Source organism: Aedes albopictus, chromosome 2 (genome assembly GCF_035046485.1).
Source record: "Aedes albopictus strain Foshan chromosome 2, AalbF5, whole genome shotgun sequence".
Lineage (NCBI taxonomy): Eukaryota > Metazoa > Arthropoda > Insecta > Diptera > Culicidae > Aedes > Aedes albopictus.
The window spans coordinates 191,491,196-191,514,792 of record NC_085137.1 but is presented as its reverse complement, the minus strand read 5'-3'; the positions used below and the strand labels follow the sequence as shown (position 1 = coordinate 191,514,792).

General features: G+C 39.8%; 1 long non-coding RNA gene across 1 annotated transcript in view; it reads left to right on the top strand.

Moving 5' to 3' along the window:
• The window catches only part of LOC134287851 (uncharacterized), a 171,083-nt gene that overhangs the window by 104,117 nt on the left and 43,369 nt on the right, over positions 1 to 23,597 (top strand). Inside the window, exon 3 of the long non-coding RNA XR_009997588.1 lies at positions 16,309 to 16,379. This is a non-coding gene — a long non-coding RNA (uncharacterized LOC134287851). The remainder of the gene's footprint in view (positions 1 to 16,308; positions 16,380 to 23,597) is intronic.

Below are 23,597 nucleotides of genomic sequence, written 5' to 3'. Positions count from 1 at the left end.
ATGGGAACACTCACTTGCAAAGAGCTACATTCATTTGTTATTTTCTCAGTTCAGAAGCATCCTATCAAGAAATGATATATGGACGACTTTTGTCTTTTGGTTTTGCCTAAAAGTTTGCCGAATGGAGTATGGGTCGCACACGCATACCGAAGTCGTGAGGGTGCTGCGAAAGCGACTCTCCACAAGGTGAATGTGAATTACACTCACTTCGTGGAGAGTCGCTTTCACAGCTCTGTCACGACTTTGGTATGCATGTGCGATCCATACTCTATTCGGCAAACTTTTGGACGAAACCAAAAGGCAAAAGTCGTCCATACATCGTTTCTTGATAGGACGCTTCTGAGCTGAGAAAATAGCAAGTGAATGTAACTCTTTGCAAGTGAGTTTTACCATCCCTGGTTGATAGAAAAGAATTGTAGTAAAATGAAGTTTTCACGAACATCATTTGTGTCGTAATCTGAGGTGGAGTTGATCATTATGGTTAAAACCAGAGTCATAAAAAGACTGGTTTGCAAAGCGTCAGAAGATCCAATGAATTCTGAAGCTGATCACCAAAACAAAAATCATTGCGACTTCTAACGGTCAATCCGTCTGTCATTTCTCATCTTTCATCCCATGTGGCTGCGATGGCAGTAATGGCAATAGAACTCTTTATGACCACGAGAAAAATCTTGATTTTTTACCTCGCTCATCATTCACAAAACTCACTCTGATGACTCCGATTCATTCTCTCGTCCCACCCCTTCTGATCTGACCAGCATCATCACCATTTTTGGCCATCTATAAATTCCGTCACGATTTCGTGAGTGGGCGTAATGCGCATCAATATAACAATGTGCAACCCAAATGAGGAATTGTAGCAGAAACGTCTTCCTTTTCTCGTGTCGGTTTGAATGGATGCGCACCCAAGTGCATAAGGAACAGACGTGAGGATGGGATTTGCGTCGATTGTGGCTTGATTGATACCCCGGTGGAAGTATTTCGAATTTTTTTCCTTTCTTGGATGGTTTTGACTTTGACACGAGGAATTTGTGGGTCATTAGTGGGAAGCGTCGACAAGACCCCATTATCGGGAGAAGTTGTGGAATAGGCTGGCTTGACTTGACGTGATGTTATTGGTGCGCGGTGGAGTGGTGTTCTTTGTGTGTCGAACTGATCAGTCAACGTAATTCGAAACGATGATCGACAAATTTGTTATTTTTGGAGTTGTATATTAAGCTCGTTAACTGTGATTGAGATGGGATGTTATTATAAAGAAGGGATTGTTTTTTTATTATCATTTTGTGATTTGTTGTCGTTGCTCATACGCGTACATGATTGGTCATTCCGTTATCCCAAATATGGTTTATTTTGGGTCTCTGGAGGAATTCCTAGCGAAACTCCTGGAGGAACTGATGCAGGAGTTACCGAAAGAAACCCCTTGGGCAGTGCTGTTCTTTTTGGAATTAGTCCACGGGTTTCTTCACAAATTTTCCCAGGTATTCTTCTAAGAATTCTTTCAGAGATACAAAATAAATTCCTCAAAAATTTGCTTTGGAAATTCGTAATAGAAATTTATGAAGGAACTTCTTTAAAGTTTCTATTAAAATTTCCTCCAGCAATTTTTCTTAAGGATTTCTCTAGGAATTCCTCTGGAATTTTTTTCTTGTTGGATTTTTTTACGGATTTCCTCCACGTAATCAATTTATAGATTCTTTAAAAAATATCGTTCAGACACAAATTACGTAACAGTTTCTTGCAGGATTGCATCTAGAAATTATAGAAGGATTTTTTCAGCTGGCATTTCTTCGCAGATTACCTTTTTTTTAAAGACACGGACACGTTCAATGCTTCCAGTGAGCTTTTCGCTTTTTGAAGGAAGCACGACACTAGACAACGGACTAGCATGCAACGCCCAGTGGCACAGTCGAAAACTTTTCCTGACAGCTGCAGCGCGAATCGAACCCGCACTCCTCAGCACGATGCGACTAAATGCTTGGTGACACTATTCGCACGACCACGATGCCACACAATACTTCAGAGGTTCTTGAAATATTGCTTTCAATTTTTTTTCGAAATTCTTGCTGGAATTCCTCTAGAGAATTACTCCAACAAGCATTACTGTTGAGTTTTCCTCAGGTATTTCAACTAAAATCCCTCCACGAATTATTCCTAGGCATTCTCCGGAAGCCTCTCCAGGTACTGCTTCTTTATCCATGAGGATCTATTCAGATATTGCTTTAGGAGTTCTTTCAGAAGCCAGAGTCACAGTTATACCCTTCTGAAAATTTTCAAGAGCATTATTGCTTGGAACTTTTTAAGGATGTTTTCAAGTAATTATTCTAGAAGTACCTGGAAAGGATTCTTCAGTTCCTCCTTCGGTTACTTCCTTCAGGTATTTCTCTAATGATTCCATGTAGAATTTCTCCAGTAAAAAAAATCAGCAGGACTCCCTTTCATTTTTTGGGACATCATTGTACAAAATATTCTTCGAAGCGCTTCTCCTGAGGTATGTCTAGGAGGTCTTTTAGGAATTGCTAAGGAAAATTCACCAGAAATTCCTCCAGGAGTTGTTGCTTGAAATTATTTACAGACTTCTTCCAGTAGTTTACTATGAAATTCTATAAAGATTTTCATCACAGATATCCTAGGTACACTAAAACCTCTATATATGCATGTTATTTTTATGCACTTTTAATTTATACATCTTTTTCATGTCTTGGATAAAAAGAGGTAAAGGTGCCATTACACTGGGATTGAATCGACTGTATGGTACAATTTATTTTTGGCTACATACACACCTAGAAAATATCATGTAATTTTAAGTTTCCTGAACCTGACATATACGAGCATCTTCAAAAACACAAATTTAAAGGTTGAAACACGTAAATTTACGTCTTTCAAGACACCCCAAAATAAAACTTTTTTTTTGGCGTCTAGCAATCGCTAAAAGCGATTTGACAGATAAAACATGGAAAAGTAAAATAATGTCGTGGATGGATTCGAACACCGGATCTTCTGATCGTGAGCCACATCTCTTACCCCTCGACTATTTCACCGAGTTAGAATGTGGCTGATGAACGTGATACTGATTCTACGTTTCTGGTGAAACGAATTTGTTGACATCTAACGCAACCAACCAGTATTTACATAATGCGCGTAAAATTGAGTCCAATTTGTGATTCAGTCTTGAAAACGTTTACATTCTTTGGTGATTCCGTTTCGTGCAAATTTCAGAATTTCTAAGTGTGTAGGACAAATAACGACACAAAGATTTACCCCCTGAGGAAGACACAAACCCCGTGTCGAAACGTTGGGCAAATAAATAGCGTCGTTTGTTCATTTCATGACTGCGTAGCCAAAAATAGTTAATGGTGCCATTACACTGTTTGTCATTATGCCAAATATTTGCCATAGAAATGCGACATTGATCCACACACTTAAAAATTCTGAAAATTGCAGGAGACAGAACCATCAAAGAACGTAAACATTTCCTAGACTAAATCACAAATTGGACTCAATTTTACGCGCATCATGTAGGTACTGGTTGGTTGCGTTAGATGTCAACAAATCCACTTCACCAGAAACGTAGAATCAGTATCATATTCATCAGCCATCTTCTAACTTGGTGAAATAGCCGAGAGGTAAAAGATGTGTCTCATAATCAGCAGATCCGGAGTTCGAATCCAGGCGTGTCAATATTTTACTTTTATATTTTTTATCTATCATATCGGTTCTAGCGATTGCTAGAAGCTTAGAAAATATAAGTCCTGCAATTTACGTCTTTGACCTGTTTTGACCTCTAAATTTGGGTCTTTGAAGACGCTCGTATATGTCAGGTTCAAGACACCTAAAATTACATGATTTTTTCTAGGTGTGCAGGGTTGCTATGATTCACTTTGTGTTGGTCATTTGTTGGGCCAAATATTTGTCATATCTAAAAAGACCTTAACTATGACATCAGCCGCCACGGGTCGTTTATAGGGGAGAGCAGAGTGAGGTAATAGGGGCCTTTCCATTGGCGTAGCAAGGTTTTTCTTTTTTCTCACTCACTCTGCTAAAACAACACAAGAAAGAGAAGGATTAAAGTGGGGGCACAGGCCCCCTCTTGCAACCCGCTCTTTCTAGTGCTTGTTTAAGAGAGTAAGTGAGAAAAATAATAAGCTAACTACACCGATGACCATTTGAAGGGGTAACCAGGAGATGTCAGAGACGTTTCAAGAGTATCTGGTATCAATGGGTTTCAGAGAAGCTACCAGGGGCCCATATAGCCGAGGCGGTAAACGCACGGGTATTCAGCATGACCATGCTGAGGGTGACGGGTTCGATTCCCGGTCGGTCCAGGATCTTTTCGTAAAGGAAATTTCCTTGACTTCCTTGGGCATAGAGTATCTTCGTGCCTGCCACACGATATACGCATGCAAAATGGTCATTGGCAGAGGAAGCTCTCAGTTAATAAGTGTGGAAGTGCTCATAGAACACTAAGCTGAGAAGCAGGCTTTGTCCCAATGAGGACGTTACGCCAAAAGGAGAGAGAGAGAGAGAGAGAGACCAGGGGACTTCAGAGGTGTTTCATGCGGCCCCATCGGGTTTCAAGGGAGTATGTGGAGGTCTCAAGGGCATTTCAGGGGTTTTCAAAAGCCTTCAAAGAGTTCCGATGGGATTTCAGGAATGTTTCAAGTGGCCTTAGAGGCGCGTTAAGGGGTCTAAAAGGGCCTAAGGGATACTTCAGAAAGTACCAAAGATCTTAGGAGCGCTTCAAGTGGTCTAATGGGTTTCAAGGGGAGTCCCAGAGGGTCTGAAGGATTTTTTCGGGGAGTTTCAGGGGCTACAATGAGATATCAGGGGCGCTTAAAGGGGGGCTCCAGGAGGTTTCAGAGGTTCGAGGAGGTCTCAGGGTTTATAGGGGGCCTCAGGAACTCTTCAAAGGGTCTCAGGTTCCATTGAACTTCTGGGGCCTCAAGGGAGAGCGGGAGTTTCAGGGGCATATCAGGATATTTCAGGGGCGTTCTCATAGGGTCCCAGGTTGTGTCAGAGTCTACTGGTAGCCCCTGAAACGCCCCTGAGACCCTCTGAATCTTCCTAGGAACCCCATGAGACCATTTGAAGTGTCCAACATGATCTCTGAAACTCCTGTGAGACCCCCTGAAACGCTTCTGCGATGTTATGATACCTTCTGCAACGCCCCTTAGTCCCTCTGGGTCATCCCTTAAACCCTTTTAAGCGTCCCTGAGGCCCCCTGAAATCCTCCTAGCACCACTTGAAGGGCCCCTGAGACCTCCTGATACTCCTTGAAACTCCCGAGGATTCTCTTGACACGCCCCTGGGATCTACTGGGACCTTTTTGAAACACCCCTGAGATCTACTGATACCCCCTGAAACGCCCCTGAAATACTCTGGAACTTGCTTGGAACACCATGAAAAGCGTCCCTGATGTCACCTGAAGCTTCCTGAAACGCTCCTGAAAACCCATGAAGCGCCCTTGAGACCTCCAGGATCCTCCCCAGACAACCAGTAGTCGTACAAGATATTACATAAGATGATCAAGTGGAGGCCATAGATATGCGTGCATGCCTCCATTTGGGCGCATGTGAATTGTACGCATATCGCCTCCACCTTAACAACATATGCAAGGGTCCTTGCAACGCTCCTGAGACTTTTGCAGCGACCCTGAGGCCACATAGAACCCCCCGAGCCGTCATGTACCCCATCGGATTCCCTGGAAGGCCTTTGAAAACCCATTGAAAAGCCCCTGAGACATCCAGGTACCCCTCTGAAATCCCTTGACACGCTCCTGAGATCTTCTGGTACCTCCTGAAACCCCTTGGGACCCCTGGAAATGCTCCTGTAACCTCTCTATGCTGTCCCTTATAAACGTTTCCTGGCCGTCGATGCCAGAGTTACTGACGTTACCCCGTAATCCTACTGAAGCGCAAAAGAAAATTGTTGAAACGCCCTTAAGGCTCCTGAAACAACCCCCTCAAATACTCCTGAAGCCCATTGGAACCCCTTCTTTTGTGCTCTCTGGGAACTTCCTGAAAACCCCCCTTTCCCCATTTGAAATGCCCTGGACCTGTTCTCGCAAAATAAATGTTCTCATTAGAGCAATAATATAATTTATGCACAAAATATTCTCTTTTTATTGCTTTTTTATTCATGCACCTCCAGTCGTGTGCATTAAAAGAAGTTACTGTGTATTTTTTTTAGATATTCCCTAATGATTTTTTTTCCACGAATTCTAACAGGGATTTAAAAATTGCTTCAGTGATTTTTTTCCCAGGAAGTCGTGGAAAACTTTTTCCAGGATTTCTTCCGGGTACCGGTGCCGCGCGTTTTTGCCTCGGTCGTTCGATTATTTTTCTTTTTCCCTATTCGGAAGTGAGCATTTCGACGGCGGCGGACCCAGCGTGCATCAGTGTGTGATCGGATTTCGTCCGGGTGCCGATGTCGCTTTTGCTTCGGTGGTTCTATTTTTCTTTCCTATTCGGAAGTGAGCATTTCGGAGTGAGTTTTTGGAGGCAAAGTGTACAGGCCGCTTTTTCGGAATTCAGTGGACGCGTCAGTGGCTCGAGTCGGTTCCGCATTTTACGCTTCCCGTCGGCGCTAGTTCCCAATACACTTTTAGTTGATAATAAATATTTTCTTTCATTTTTTTTTGCATTTACACAAGAGTGAAAAATGTTAGTTCGGGCTCGCCGGTCGAGAAAAAAAATCCGGGCGCCGACAAGTGAGTTGGGTTCAGTGTATTTCTGTGTGGAATAGACTAAAGGTTTCTGCTCCCTAGTGGAGTGGAGACGCGCGATAGAATTTTCTTTTTGGTTGGTTTTTGCGTCGAAAAGTGGTCGGTTGTTAACGGCGGTTCGTGTATATTGATCCATTGTCAAATCATATCACCAACCATAGGTGACTCCCGGACTGACAATGTACCTTACCCTACTAACAAAAAATTCCTTCCTGAGACAAACGTGGAGATGCAGCGATTCACGGTCTTTATAACAACGTTTGTCTTACTAACATTCCCTTCTATCCTCGATGACCGTAAGGACGTGGCCGGCGCCGATATTGACCTTATTAAAGTTGAGAGCACTCGAACTGTGCACATTGAGAATAGTAAGCTAGTCCCAAGCCCTATTCATTGGTTCCTTGTGCAATTTCGATTGCTCTGGTCAATCGCGGAGTAGCAACTACGAATTGTGAGGTCATCTATGCTGCTCATGCTCATGCTCATGCTCAAGTCGTGGAAAACTTTTTCCACTTCGTATTTTTTTGGATTCCTGAGAAAATTTGCTTTCATTTTCATTAAAAAACTTTGTTTCTACGATGCTCCGTTCTTGAGTTATGATTTTTCAAAGAAAAGGCTTTTATGGCACATTTGGACATTTTTCAACAAAATTGGCCATAACTCAAACACGAAAAAAAGGGCATTCCAAAAATTTCAACGATTAAAGCTTATGAAATAACCTTCTCAAAAATATTTTTTCGAAAATTTCCCACGAGTTCGGGCATAGTTTTCCGCCTTTCTTTACGAATTCTCTCAACTGTGGAAAATTTTGTGGGAAACTGTTTTCCAGTTCATATTTTTGTTTTTGATTTCTGAGAAAATTTGCTTTTATTAAAAAAAAAACTTTGTTTCTACGATGCTTCGTTCTTGAGTTCTGATTTTTCAAAGTAAGTAGTGTCAGGGGTAAACAAAAAAATTCCACCTGAGGCGACCCTGAATTTTCCTCAATTTTTTTTTGTTAATATATCCATGAGCCCTGCCTGTAAAAAAAGTTTCATGGAAATCTGATACCCTTTGTACGATAATAAAAAATGCCCAATTTCCCGAAAAAATGTCGTAGAAGAACTTTAGAGGAAATACCATGCTGGAATTCCCAAAGAAACCCATAAAACATTGAAAGAGTCTTTGGAGATAATTATTTCTGATGAAATGGATTAGAACAGTGGTCCTCAGCCTAACTGCTTTGCGGGCCAAAATTGAATTTTGAAAAGCGACTGCGGGCCGCAAGACATTTAAGAATTTATTTTCAATAAAATCAAGATTCAATACAAAATTCGTTTGTTTGATTTTTTGAAATTATTGAACATTAGCAAAGAACCAAACAACCTGTAGTTATCAGGAGGTTTTATTTCATTAGAAAAAATCCTGAAAATCGTAGGAAATTAAAAACAGGATGTAATGACAGTAATACTTAGGTTTTGTAGTTCTTAGTATTAATAGTTTTGAGCAAATTATTTCAGACTAGCTACTTGTAAGTTATACGAAAAATAAGCAATAGCGATGCTGGCTAGAACAATATGGACCTCTTTAAGAATGTTGTGGAAGAACTTACAGTGCAGAAGTCCAAGACACGAACACGGATAAATTTCTTGTAATTCCCCTGGATCCAGTTTTGAGAAAATATAGAATGAATTTTCTTACTGCAGCTTAGGAATTTCCTGAGAAGTAATTGAACCCTTCAGAATGATTTCTAAGGGTTCTCGAGAGAAATTCCGAAAAACTGCCTGAGATACTGTTGGAAATTCTTGATGATTTTTTTAAGTTTTTCTTGCGTAATTTCTTACGATACCAATAAAAATAAACCTGCAGACATAATTTCCTGAGCAATGTGTGCAAGTGTTTGTAGTCAATTCAGAATAGGTTATTTAAGAGGAAGTCCCTAAAATATTCTAAGGGGAAAAAGAGTTTTTAGCGAAATTCCAAAAGTTTGGACAATACTTCCTTTGATTGTTTTGGAATATTTGGAATTTAAAAAAAAAACATAATGAACATTATTTTAATTTTATTTTCGTGATATTAAACAAATTACTAATGACGAGTTCTGCCACAAGTCCGAAATCCATGACAGAGAACCTGTAAACTGCTGGATAAATTCAAATTCTTGATGGCATTTGTTAAGAAATTCCAGAAGCAATATCTTGAGGAATTCCTCAGGATTATAATCATATATGATTCTTCCATTGAACCATTCCTGTAAATCGCCCATATTTCATACTTCACTTTTATTTTTATTTTTTAAATGATGAAATTTGAACTCCTTGTAACTGCAATTTGGAATTTCCGATCGAATTCCTTCAGGAATTTCCGAAGGAATTCTTCCAGGAATTTGCGAAGGGATTCCTCCAAGAGTTTTGGAAGGAATTCCTTCTGGAATTTTTTAAGGAATTCCTCCAGGATTTTTTGAAGGAATTGCTTCAGGAATTTCCGAAGCATGTAATTTCCGAACGAAGTCCTTCAGGAATTTCCGATGGAATTTCTCCAGAAATTTCCAAAGGAATTCTTCCAGGATTTGCGAAGGGATTCCTCCAAGATTTATGGAGGGCATTCCTCCAGGAATTTCGAATGGAATTCGTCCAGCAATTTCCGATGGAAATCCTTCAGGAATTTCCGAAAGAATTCCTCCAGGAATTTTTTGAAGGAATTCCTAATGGAATTTCCGAAGGAATTTCTCCCGGAGTTTCCGAAAGAATTCCTTCAGGATTTTCCGAAGCAATTCTGCTAGGAATTTCCGACGGTATTCCTCCAGGAATTTCCAAAAAAAAATCTAAAAAGAATTTCCGAAAAAATTCCTCCAGGATTTTTTGAAGGAATTTCTCCAGGAATTTCCGAAGGAATTCCTCCACGAATTTCCAAAAGGATTCGTCCAGCAATTTCCGAAGGAAATTGCCGTAGAAATTATTGCAGGAATTTCCGAAGGAATTCCTCCTGGAATTTCCAATGAAATTCGTTCAGCAGTTTCCGAAGGAATTCCTTCCGAAATTTCTGGAAGAAGTCCTTCGGAGTGTCCTGGAATTTCCGAAGGAATTCCTGCAAGAATTTCCAAAAAAAAAATCCAAAAAATATTTCCAAAAAAATCCTCCACGACTTTCCGAAGGAATTCCTCCAGGAATTTTCAATGAAAATAGTCCAGCAATTTCCGAAGAAATTCCTCCAGGAATTTCCAAAAGCATTCCTCCAGGACGTTTGGAATTATTTTGTCCAGGAATTTCGTAAGGAATTCACCTAAGGATTTCCTCACGAATTTCTCTATGGATTTCTGAAAAAAATCCTCCAGGTATCTCCGAAGGTATTCATCCAAGATTTCCCCAAGGAACTACTCAAGGAATTTCCTAAGGAATCCTTCAGGAATTTCCGAAGGAATTTCTTCAGGAATTTCCGAAGGAATTCCTTCGGGAATTTCCGATGGAATTCTTCCAGGAATTTGCGAAGGAACTCCTCCAGAAATTTTGGTTGGAATTCCTTCATGAATTTCCAAAGGAATTCCTCCAGGTATTTCCGAAGGAATACCCTCAGGAATTTTCGTAGATATTCCTCCAAGAATTTCCGAAGGAATTCCTGCATACATTAAAAAAAATACATGGATGCAGGAGAATTTTACTTTTACTAGTCAAAAACAGCTCTGATCATCTAAGTTTTTCGGTTAAGTTAGAATATAGTTGCTCGGTCAGGGGGGGGCGGCCTTCCAGACCGTTGAGCGCCCCCTTAGACTTGTAGACTTGTCCGATTTCGCTCAAAATTTAACAGTAGTTTCTGAGAGTCAACAATAAAATATTTTTGGGGTAAGACTTTAGATTTTAATAGTTTTATGTTTTCCATACATACATATACATCGCGTCGGTTTTGTCGGTTTTGGATATGTACGGCGGAAATAGGAGCCGTATGACAAAATGGCATGATACCCTATATATTGAACAATCCCGACAGATGTTTCACATTCTTTTTTTATTTCTGTATAATACTAAAAGTTAAATCGGACAGAATATATTCGACAAATAATCTTCCTCCGCATTTATTCGCTATAAAAATTTAAAAAAATCTTTTATCATAAAAGCCACCATAATTGTTCAATGAACAGTATTAAGATTCTTTCAAGTTTTCCTGCTAGAGTAAGTAATTCAGGCTCCTCTTGAATTTCTCAAAATATTAAGTCAGTAATTCTGACATGTTTTTTTTTAGGAATTTTGTCAACAACTCTGCTCTTAGTGTTGTATTAAAAAAATCATTTGGGAGTGACGTATGAGGAGTATTTTAATTTATCCTTCTCAAATTATGCCACACGACGCGACGGCTGGTCGCGACGATTATGGTCTAACAAATCAGCAAAACTTACAATATACTTTTATACATAGCACATCACCATCACATGTTCCGGCTTGAAAACTTACTTCGCTATTTCTTAAACATTATGTGTAGAAAATGTGACACAACGGAAAAAACGTTAAAATATGCTATATTGACCAATACAAATTATCCCCTAGTTCTAGCATCTTTATTACACCCGCGAACTATGCATTTGTTCCATGTGAGCATAGCGACAAATCTTTTCTATTATTTTACCGTTTCATGTTCTTTCCCATCATTCGCACGGGTGCCCACCGCAGGCCAGCCAAGAAACCGTTAGCTGCTGTTCGATCACGGTGGCGCGCAATAATTTTGGAAATGTTTTCATACAAATGCCTCTCAATGTAGATTTTTGTATGAAACCCCCTGATATTTATATACCATTCGACTCGTTATTAGTTTCTGAGCAAAATGACCGTACATAGTTATATGATAAAACATATTTTTACGGGAGAAATCGTTGTGCAAACACAAAAATTTGCGGCATGGGAGCGGTTTTCCTACCAAAAGTTTTGGTGTTCTCGAGAGTCCAACTTTTTCAAATTTTGAGTAAAATCAAATATTTTTTTACGAACATAATCCTTAGGATCTTAGCTAAAAACTGATTTTTTTTAGATTTTTTATATCACTTTCCATTAATTTTTAAAAAATCGAAACGTGCGCCAAAGTCGGGTTCTACCAGGTTTTCCATGAAGCTTCCCCTTAAGGGTTTCGAATATTTTCGGAACAAAATTCGAAAAAGTAGTATTTTACAGTTTGTAAAACTTTCAAAAATCTAACAGCTTTTGAAAAACTTTCCGGGATAATGGCAAAGTTCATCAGTAGTTGATATTTATTCCCATTAATGTTTTGAACCATGGTGAAATTTCTAATTTTCATTATGGAATCTTTGAGTGGGCCACTTCCAATATATTCCAAAATCAGTTCGCGGGCCGCACAAAACCTTGTCGAGGGCCGCATGCGGCCCGCGGGCCGCAGTTTGGTGACCACTGGATTAGAATAAGTAAACGACACCATGAAAGAATTTTTGAAGAAATATTCCTTGTAGGGGTTTTTGAAAAAAAAAACTTCAGTGTTATACCAGTGAAAATCCGTGAGGGTATTTCTGATTTTTTTTTCATAGAGGAATATCTAGGAAAACTGCTTGATAGATGCTTGGTGGAACTCCAGGAGAATTTATTGAAAAAAATCTGGAGAGTTGCTGATTGATTGATTGATTGATTGATTGATTTGTCTTTATTTTAGAGACTTTCAGCCCTTGGCTGGTTCGTCTCTTTAGGAGAGTTGCTGTAGAAACCATTGAAAAGAGTATATGTAGGTTTTTCTTGAAAAAAAAAATCCTGGAGGAATCCGAAAAATCTCTTGATGCTTGAGGAATTTCTCGGGACATATACGGAGATATGCTACTGTAACTCCTGAAAGAATCTCTGTATCGCTGAAAGAAATAATGCTACAAATAAAAATAATGTAGGAATTCTTGATGAATTTTCATGATGAACCTCGGAAGTTATTTTTGAAGTTGTTCCTACAGATATTTCTAATTAAATATCTGGAAAAATTTCCGAGGAAATCTCTGTAAGAATTCGTGAAGAAATATCTTTTAGAATTCCTGAAAGAAACACAGGAATAGTTTCTGAACAAAAAAATGTAAAACTTCTGGATCCCTGAAGGAAATTATGCAAGAATTCTTGGAAAAACTTCTGAATCCTTCATGAGGATTTTCTAAAGGATACTATAGAAGAATATCTGATCTAATCCTATGAGAACTTCCCAGGAGAAGCAATAATCTACGGTCAAATTTCCGAAACGTTAAAAACGTTTTGAAACGTTAAAATTTCCAAAACCTTGATGATGTTTCTGATAAAAATGTTTAGGACATTCCTGAAGGAAGCTCTGATGAAATTTCGTGAAGATTCCATGGAAGTTTTTTTTAAGTACTTCTATAAAGTTTTAATAAATTAATTCCAGGAGTAATTAATGAAGATACACTGTGCAATTTTGGAAAGAATTCATGAAAAATGTTCTTATATAATATGTGGAAAAAATATGAAATAAGTTTTAAAGGAAACTTTGGCAACATGTTTTATGAATCCTTGGATGATTATCTTAAAGCCTTCAGTACACGCTTTGCCAAGTGTGCAAACTTTTCCGCTCGCATCAACCAACAGCAAAGCATACGCTTGACATTTCAGATGTTTTGTCAATGTTCAGACTACTGTTGGCCTGTTGGATTATGCGTGCGGAAACAATGCACGCTTGGCAAAGCATGTACTGAAGGCTTAAGGTATTCCTGAAAGAATTTTCGAAGGAAAATATGGAAGTTAATCTAAACAAATCTTTGGCGATTTTTTTTAAAGAATTCAGAACTTTTGATTTTCCAATAAAATATACTGGAAGAATTTATTCAAAGAATGTCATAAGGGATTTCTGAAAAAGCAATTTCTGAGGAAACTCATGGAATTGTGCAGGAATTTCTATAGCAATGCATGGATTATTATATAAAAGAAACCCTGGAAAACTTTCTGTAGGAACCCATGGAAGATATTCTGAAAGAAATCCTTAGAGGATTTTCTGAAGGAGCCCATGGGATAAGTTTGGAAGGAATATGTGGATTGATTTATATGAGATTTCCTAACTATTTATAAGTTCTTCTCTGAATGAGTCTTCACGGATCTTCATAAGGGTACCGAGTCCTTTGGCCGAATGCCATTTGGCAGAACGCCATTTGGCCGAACGCAGAAAAGGGAGTGATGAACTGTTACGATCTATAGAGCTACTAATTTCGGCACTGCAGTCTTGGGGAATTAAAACAATAGTTTTAGATTTTTCCCAACGTTCTTCAGAAGACTCTAATACGAGTCGAAACGTTGGAAAAAAATCTAAAACTATCGTTTTAATTCTCCAAGACTGCAGTGCCGAAATAAGTAGCTCCAAAATAACCTATGATTCAAAATAAAAAATCTTTGACAAAAATATCTACAGTTTCAGCGCCTGGTAATCCTCTTATGGTTAAACTAGAAAGAATAGCCTATGATTTAATAGCAAATATTTCTGATGACTATCTTGGTAGCTGGAATGTTACCCAGAGTTTGTCTGAACCTCAAAATTGTGTTGATCATAATCATTTGGGCAGGTGGCATTCGGCCAAATGGCCAGACACTAGGGCGTCACTAATTTTTGCAAAAAATAGAAATGCTAAAAGTTAAACAATGCAAAATAATCGTTTTAGCTTACAACCATCATGCCAAAATTTGAAGTCCGTATCTCAAGGCTGAGGATCTTTTCGTTTCTGAGTTATTGACGAAAAACTATCAAAAATTGAATATTTTAGTCATATTTTGAGATCCCAAAGGGAATTATCATATTTTGCCCGATAACTCAACAACGAAAAAAGATATGAGTAACTCTCGCTGTGACCGGCCCACAATTCACACCTTGTCTTTAAAAATGCTCAGGGTGGCGATTTTCTGGAAGTCCACACCAAAAAAGTAAGGAAAATGCATTTGGTTGATCAAATTGATGGACCCCCCGTTAGTTAGAGCCGCATCCATTTTTGTGGACTCCTCCATTTTGGGCAATTGTTGGCTCGAAAGTAACTCGAAAGTTTCTCCAAAAACCACATTAAAACAAAATGTTTTTTAAAAGAGTTTAATGCAGTATAAAACAAGTTTGCAGTATGCAGTATGCAGTTTAAAACAAGTTGGATTGGCCAAGTTAGTTTTAGCCGTCATCTTGAATTTTTATACCCACACTTTTTTTCACCATGTTGGCATCCACCGATTTTTTATATTTTTGCATCAATTGAAAGATGAGACATTTCAGGCCGAACATTTCAATAGGTGCTATCTGCATTTGAGAGGCTCTCTTTGTTCACTTTCTCTTTAAATTATTGCAATGTAATGGTACACTTTTTAACTATTTTTGCAGTACAAATCAAAAGATGATTGTTTTGACCTTCGTTCAATGCAAGGAGACAATCATAATACAAATAAACAGCTGAGAATTAACGAAAGAGAGAGAGCGAGAGAAACCAAAGAGAGCCTCTCTTTTGCAGATTAGACCTTTAGACATATTTGGCCTGATTTATACAAAATTAAAGATGACTTTTTCCCTACAAAAGTTATCTGAATCAAAGTTCAAACCTGAACGGCCTCTTCAACGTCGAAAAATCCAATCATTGATTTCTTTAGGATATTAAATGTACACATTTCAAATGATATTGATACAGAACATCACTCGGAAATTTTCCAAAATTTATTGAATTGAGCTAGGACATGGTTAACCACCCAATTCTTGGATCAACAATGCATAGGGCTCCCATCAACACAGCATAGAAAATCAGTACATTTCATGTATGAGTAAAACTCAACGGATTTGTTAAGAAATTTTGGCCAAAATTAATCGAAAATCAGGACATGTCCTGCAAAATCGGAACCGATGGTAACCCTTGCAGTGCAACCCCTTTCGTCGATCTAGAGAAAGTTTCACCATCAAGACGTTGACAACGTAAGCGCATCCAAAGAGATAGCAAAGATTCTGCATTCTAGATGCCTTCCGGAGAATAAAGCTCGTTGTGATATGGTTGGTTGCTATAGTAGTGTAGTAAGTATGCTGTGCAGTTGTCTTCCACGGTGTTGTTGTTGTTTTTGCCACTGTTGTCTCGCTGCAAGTTATTGTTTCTCCCATCAGGATTGAGTTGATAACTTCAGGGAACGCGTGTCTATTAGTTTAGCTGATGCTGCTGCTGCTGTTGCTGCTGCCGCTGTTGCCACTGACTGGAAGCGTGCTAACCACCCAAAGGATGATAATTGAAGCTCGGTGCTGGCAGGGGAATAGCTTTCGAAGTGATTACCTCGTTTAATATTTATAATAACTTTTAAATTATGGCAAACCATCCGAGGAATACGCCCTTCCTTGGACTGGTGGCTGCTTTGCTTGCTGGTACGACAACGACGGAACGAACAAGTTTGCCGGCACGGTGCTTAAGCTGAAGTTGTTTTGTAAGATTTTCTCCCTGAATCTAATGTTTCATTATTCAAACATTGTACAATCACCCGGGGAATGGTTTCGCCTTGTGCTCCAAGCTCGAACTAATATCGTTCAAATTGAAAGCCAATATAGGAGATCAATTTAATGACCGTATTTACTATTCATAGAACGTAAACTAACCCTTTTTCCCTTCGCTGTTTTTCGTTTCGTTCTTTCAGGTCCGGTATAATAAAATTTGAAAAGGGGACTACATTATCCGACAATCTGTCCGGCTGATAGCTACAAAAAGGTAAGTTGATTATCTGAAGCATTCATTAGAATTTATGTTTTCGGAACGATCTTACGGATGACCTGAATGTTTGAATAGAACGTATCTTCTTGATTACCACATTGGACACGATTGGGAATTTGTAACTTTAAGAACGAATAACTCTGCAATTAAATAACTGTCAAGAACATTGAACGAAAAATTCAGACAGTTGGGATGTAGTGCTTTGAAGTAGATAAAGCACATTACATTTCCAGACAGTGATTTGGAAATGACATAGCAACTTAAATATGTCGCACATACACGATTTTCCACACATCCAGTTAGCCACCCACAGGAATTCGTCAAATTTGAACTTTAAACCCTCGCTCCCTTAGTCTGGTAAAAATTCTGAAATCTGAAAGCTGAAATCCGTTTTATCCATCAGCGTCAACTGATGCAAGAAAAAGAAGGAAATCCAAAGCAAGCTCCCCAGTGCCACCCTTTTGGTTGGTGTCGGCAACCTTTCCCAAAAAAAAATCGCCCAAATCTCGACACGTGCACGTCTGTGCTGCTTCCAAGTGTTGAGTAGCTAGCTAGAGGTACATTCTATAATTCTCTGGTGCTTTTTCCTGTCGTTTCTGTTGCCACTCGAAAGCTGTTTATTCGCAAAAGAACCAGCCGGCTTTAGAGTTTCTCGGTATTTCTCTCCTCGGAGTGAAGGTAATCTCAGTTGGAAGCGGAAGCAAGGTGCTTTTGTTTTTTTTTTTGCTTTCGAACGTTTTTCATGCGAAAACCTCAATTTGCCTTGCCGGCTGAAAAATCTAGCCAATTGTTGCGTTGGGAGTAGACTGGTTCACGGTTTTCTTGATAATTCGAGAGATGGTATTTAAATTCCATGAGGGTGAAATCAAAACTTACAAGGTAGGTCAACTTCAGTACTTCAAGTACGATAAAGAAATAAAACGGTATGTAGAGTACGCAGCGATGCGTAAACTCTGCAGCCTCCCGTGTAGTAGTCCGACGCACCTTCTTCCCCCGTAAAGATATCCACAAAGCCACCTGGAGATCACCCGACCATCAAAAAGAAAACCAAATCGACCACGTTCTAATTAACGGTAAATCAATGGCGACGTTGCAAACACCGAATGTGGCGCGGTAACAGATCTAGGAGTATGTGCACAGGACGAAAGACTTCCGGCCCCTGACCACCAAGAGATTGAGGAGGAGGTTGGCCGGTTGAAAAACAACAAAGCCGCTGGAGCAGATCAACTATCAAGCGAGCTTCTAAAATACGGTGGAGAAGCACTGGTGAGAGCACTACACTGGGTCATTACCAAGATTTGGGAGGAGGAAGTATTACCGGAGGAATGGATGGAAGGTATCGTATGTCCCATCTACAAAAAGGGCGATAAGTTGGATTGCGGGAACTACCGCACGATCACACTACTGAGCGGTGCCTACAAGATACTCTCTCAAATTTTATGCCGCCGTCTATCACCGATTGCAAGAGGGTTCGTGGGGCAATATCAGGCTGGATTCATGAGTGATTGTGCTGCAACGGACCAGATATTCGCCATCCGCCAGGTGTTGCAGAAATGCCGCGAATACACCGTGTCCACACATCACTTGTTCATCGATTTCAAATCGGCGTATGATACAATCGATCGAGAACAGCTATGGCAAATTACACAGCGCAACATTTTTTTGTCTCAAGAGCAAACTTATGTGTCTCCGAAGGATTTTGGGCCGCTGAATCCGAATCCGGGCTCAGATTTGCTCTAACACGTCACAATTTTGAGCTATACCTCAATTTATGGGGCAAAATATGCGATTTTGGGCTTTTTTGACTGCAAGCCATTAAGCAAGGCAATATTTTTTTTAAGTAATCAAAAGGTTAATTGGTCAATTAACATCTAAATTAACGACTCATGCAAAATATTTCGTTTTACCTAATCAAATTTGATAGTTTTAAGCATTTTATATTAGTATGAAAACTTGCATACAACTTTTGGAGGGTGACTTGTATGGGAAATATCGTACCTAACATAAATCGCTTAAAACTATCAAATTCGATTTGGTAAAACGAAATATTTTGCATGAGTCGTTAATTTAGATGTTAATTGACCAATTAACCCACCATCAGTCGCTTGCGTGTATTGAGTACACGCATCTCAGAAAAATGCAAAAAAATAATTGAAATTCGCACCAAATTGAACCGGGTGTTGGTCCTATTCCAAGATCCACTCTTCTTCTTGTTAGTAAGGCAGAAAAAAAATGAAAAAATGCACGGAAAGTACTCGAAAAATACGTAATTCTAACCTCACATTTTGAATGTGTACTCAGTACACCGGCGCGACCGCTGGTGTAACTTTTTTGTGAACCAGACCGTTACACGAGCGGTCGCGTCGTGTACTCAGTACACGGCATACGCTTTCAATTATGGTTTATATGCTTTACTAGATACAATGTTGGTGTCTTCAGCAAAAATGTCCAACTGGATAATGCGCGTCTGGTAGTGGACATGTGGAACCGGTCAACACGATCTGGTCCTGTCCCGGGTGTCGGAATGGCCCTCGTGGGAACCTGTTTCGTGGACATTTCAGTTATGGCACCAAAACTAGGCATGCGACTGCTCTATCTTCATGATTTTCCATATCCATTATTTTGGTAACCATGAAAATGACCAGTGACCTCCCTGGCCAACCCGTGGCCACCGGAATGTGCCCTGGAGGAACCTGTTTCGAGGACATTTTGACCATGACACCAAAACTAGGCATGCGACGGCTCTATCTTCATGATTTTTCATATCCATCATCTTAGTAACCATGAAAATGACCAGTAACCTCCCTGGCTAACCCGTGGCCACCGGAATGTGCCCTGGAGGAACCTGTTTCGAGGACATTTTGACCATGACACCAAAACTAGGCATGCGACGGCTCTATCTTTATGATTTTTCATAACCATTATATTAGTAACCACGAAAATGACCAGTGACCTCCCTGACTAACCCGTGGCCACCGGAATGGCCCTGGAGGAACCTGTGACGAGGACATTTTGACCATGACACCAAAACTAGGCATGCGACGGCTCTATCTTCATGATTTTTCATAACCATCATCTTGGTAGCCTTGAACCTGACCAGTGACCTCTCTGGCTAACCCGTGGCCACCGGAATGTGCCCTGGAGGAATCTGTGTCGAGGACATTTTGACCATGACACCAAAACTAGGCTTGTGACGGCTCTATCTTCATGATTTTCCATATCCATTATTTTAGTAACCATGAAAATTACCAGTGACCTCCCTGACTAACCCGTGGCCACCGGAATGTGCCCTGGAGGAACCTGTTTCGAGGACATTTTGACCATGACACCAAAACTAGGCTTGCGACGGCTCTATCTTCATGATTTTCCATATCTACTATTTCAGTAACCATGAAAATGACCAGTGACCTCCCTGGCCAACCCGTGGCCACCGGAATGTGCCCTGGAGGAACCTGTTTCGAGGACATTTTGACCATAACTTCAAAACTAGGCATGCGACGGCTCTATCGTCATGATTTTTCATACCCATCATCTTAGTAACCACGAAAATGACCAGTGACCTCCCTGGCTAACCCGTGGCCATCAGAATGTGCCCTAGAGGAACCTTTTCGAGGACATTTTGACCATGACACCAAAACTAGGCATGCGACGGTTCTATTTTCATGATTTTCCATATCCATCATCTTTGTAACCGAAAAAAAACTGCGAGTGACCTCTCTAGTTAACCCGTGGCTACCAGCCATGCATGGGCTCTATCTCCATGATCTTCATCTTCTTTTTTGTGTAACGTCCATACTGGGGCAAAGCCTGATACTCAGCTTTATGTTCTATGAGCACTTCCACAGTTATTAACTGAGAGCTTCCTTTGCATATGATCATTTTGCATGTGTATAGCGTGTGGCAGGCACAAAGATACTCTATAACGAAGAAAGCTAAGAAAAAAACCATTAAAAAGTTCCAGTACCAACCGCGAATCGAACCTGTCACCATCAGCATGCATATACTGAATAATCACGCCTTCACAACTGTGGATATAGTGGTTTTCTATCGTCATGATGTTTCATGTACATCATCTTTGTAACTGTGAACAGTTCCAGTCATCTCTCTGGTTAACCTCTGGCCACTGGAATTTGCCCTGAAGAAACCTGTTCCGAATACATTTTGCCCATGGCTCCTCATGTTTTTCACCTTCGTTATTAAAATAGGACCAGTGACCTATCTGTCACACTCGTGGAAACTGGGGGTAATGGTTACCAAGACAATGAATATAAAAATTATGAAGATAGAGCCGTCCTCAAAACATGTTCCTGTGGCCACGGGTTTATGCTAGGTATCGCTCAAGTAATTTCCGTTCAGTTCATTATTTTTTCTTTACCGGAATGGCCAAGAACTTCAACACAGAGAGCTTCATTTGATTTGACGTATCTTCTCAGTTCCGTACTGGAGTCATAAAAAAATCAAAAGCTTCCTCATTTCTCGAGCGATTCCTTACCTGAATTTTCCACGCATCGAGATAGGCCAAAAAATCTTGCGAACTGCGTACTTCTTATAATGCAAGGACGCTGCACAGTGGTTCTACCATAGGTCTAAACCTTTGTCCACAATCAACTGTGATATCAATGTGGTAACATAAAGTTTATTGATTTTTTTTTTCTAATTTCAGTCGTTTGCATTCATCACTCTACCATCCAACATGTATTTAGTTGATTGTGTTCAATTCTTATATGGTTGAAAACGATGTAAATGTAAAATTTAGATGCTAGTGTGATTGGTTTATGATTTTTCAAAAAATGTTTCCCCTTACGATCTCTTCGGACGTTTTTTTTTATGATTGACTGACGACAATGATTTACTGACGAATTCAGTAGTAATTTTTATACATTACATTTCACTATTCTTAAGCAGCTGTGAGTACCGTGGATCGCCCAAACTAATAGTAGTATACATTCATAACTCGATATAACGTAACAACATTTTTATGTTCGTTACGATATATCAAAGTTACGTTATATCGAAGCCAAAAAAGATCCCCCCCTAGATCCCCACCCCCCAAATTATGTTATTCACTCAACAATGATTTTTAACCTTGTTTAATTTTTTTTTCATTGTTGTATTTTATATACCTATCTTCAAAAGTCAAAAAGGATAGGATAGGATAGGGAGAATAGAATACTTTTGAAATATTTCCACCGAAATAATTCATCTGTGGGATGTATCACAAAATTTCGCCAGAAATTTATCAAGAAATTTATCTAGGGATTTATCAGAGAATTTCTTGAGCGATTTTCTGCAGGGTTCTTCTAAGACTAACTCGCAGTATCGCATGAAACCGAATTTGCTTCCACTTCTGTCTACTGTCATGTCTTTTGGAGTTGGAAGGCTATGTTTCAGTAGGAATGATATGTCAAGAATAAGTACAGTAGACGTTCGGTCGGTGCAAACGGTTTAACTGCAATGCTTTTTACCTGTAAGTCCAGTAAGTTCAACAAATTTGGAGTTATCGCACCGCCAAACGTCAAAATGATGTGTCATGTTTGCCCTAATAGGCTGGAGGAATTGAATGAATGTGGGTGAATTAAACGAAGAGAAAAAGCAGGATCTTCATATAACGAAATGCAGAAGTAACTGATGCTGTGAATAAGTTCCTCTGGCCTATGAACAGTCGCATGGAGTTCACGTTCATTTTACGTCAATTGATGGCTTTACGACATCTGTCAGGCGTTGCAGTTACTCAATTTCATTCGTTAAGTGAAACGTAAACATGTTGCAGTTAGCAGTTAAACAAAATTACTGACACCGAAAACTGTCATATAACTGCGAAAGTGTTCGTATATCGCTAAACTGGTTAGTAGACTTGGTTCCAGAAGGAGCGTAATATCATAAAGACTATTCCGTGAATCACGTTTATTATTTAAATAGCAAAATATTGGAATCATAAAAAAGTTACGTTATATCGAGGTAAAAGATACGTTATACTGAGTTACGTAATATCGAGGCTACGTTATACCGAGGTATGACTGTCTACAAATCAGTTGGTAACCAAATTCACAAAACTAAAATTTTGGCTCGGTGAAGCAAAAAAAAAACTATTTTTTATTTCTTTCTATTCGAAAATTACAAAACTAGATTGGACATATTTTCATACAATACAAAAACGCTTTTGGGAGGCAAATATGTATCAAATTAACGGATTCACCATGCTATAAGCGAAATTATAAGCATGACCGCCTCATACAGAGTTATTGCACACCTTGGAACCTCGCTAATTGTTGCACACTCCATGCTTTTCTTATGAGGTGTGCAACAATTGGCGAGTTTTTAAGGTGTGTAACAATTGGCGATTTACCCTAGATGATGGATATGGAAAATCATGAAGCTAGAGCCGTCGCATGCCTAGTTTTGGCGTCAAAGCCAAAATGTCCACGAAACAGGTTCCTCCAGGGCACATTCCGGTGGCCACGGGTTAGCCAGGGAGGTCACTGGTCATTTTCATGATTACTAAGATGATGGATATGAAAAATCATGAAGATAGAGCCGTCGCATGCCTAGTTTTGGTGTCATGGTCAAAATGTTCTCGAAACAGGTTCCCCCAGGGCACATTCCGGAGGCCACGGGTTAGCAAGGGAGGTCACTGGTCATTTTCATGGTTACTAAGATGATAGATATGAAAAGTCATGAAGATAGAGCCGTCGCATGCCTAGTTTTCGTGTCATGGTCAAAATGTCCTCGAAACAGGTTCCCCCAGGGCACATTCCGGTGGCCACGGGTTAGCCAGGGAGGTCACTGGTCATTTTCATGATTACTAAGATGATGGATATGAAAAATCATGAAGATAGAGCCGTCGCATGCCTAGTTTTGGTGTCATGGTCAAAATGTCCTCGAAACAGGTTCCTCCAGGGCACATTCCGGTGGCCACGGGTTATCCAGGGAGGTTACTGGTCATTTTCATGGTTACTAAGATGATGGATATGAAAAATCATGAAGATAGAGCCGTCGCATGCCTAGTTTTGGTGTCATGGTCAAAATGTCCTCGAAACAGGTTCCTCCAGGGCACATTCCGGTGGCCACGGATTAGCCAGGGAGATTACTGGTCATTTTCATGGTTACTAAGATGATGGATATGAAAAATCATGAAGATAGAGCCGTCGCATGCCTAGTTTTGGTGTCATGGTCAAAATGTCCTCGAAACAGGTTCCTCCAGGGCACATTCCGGTG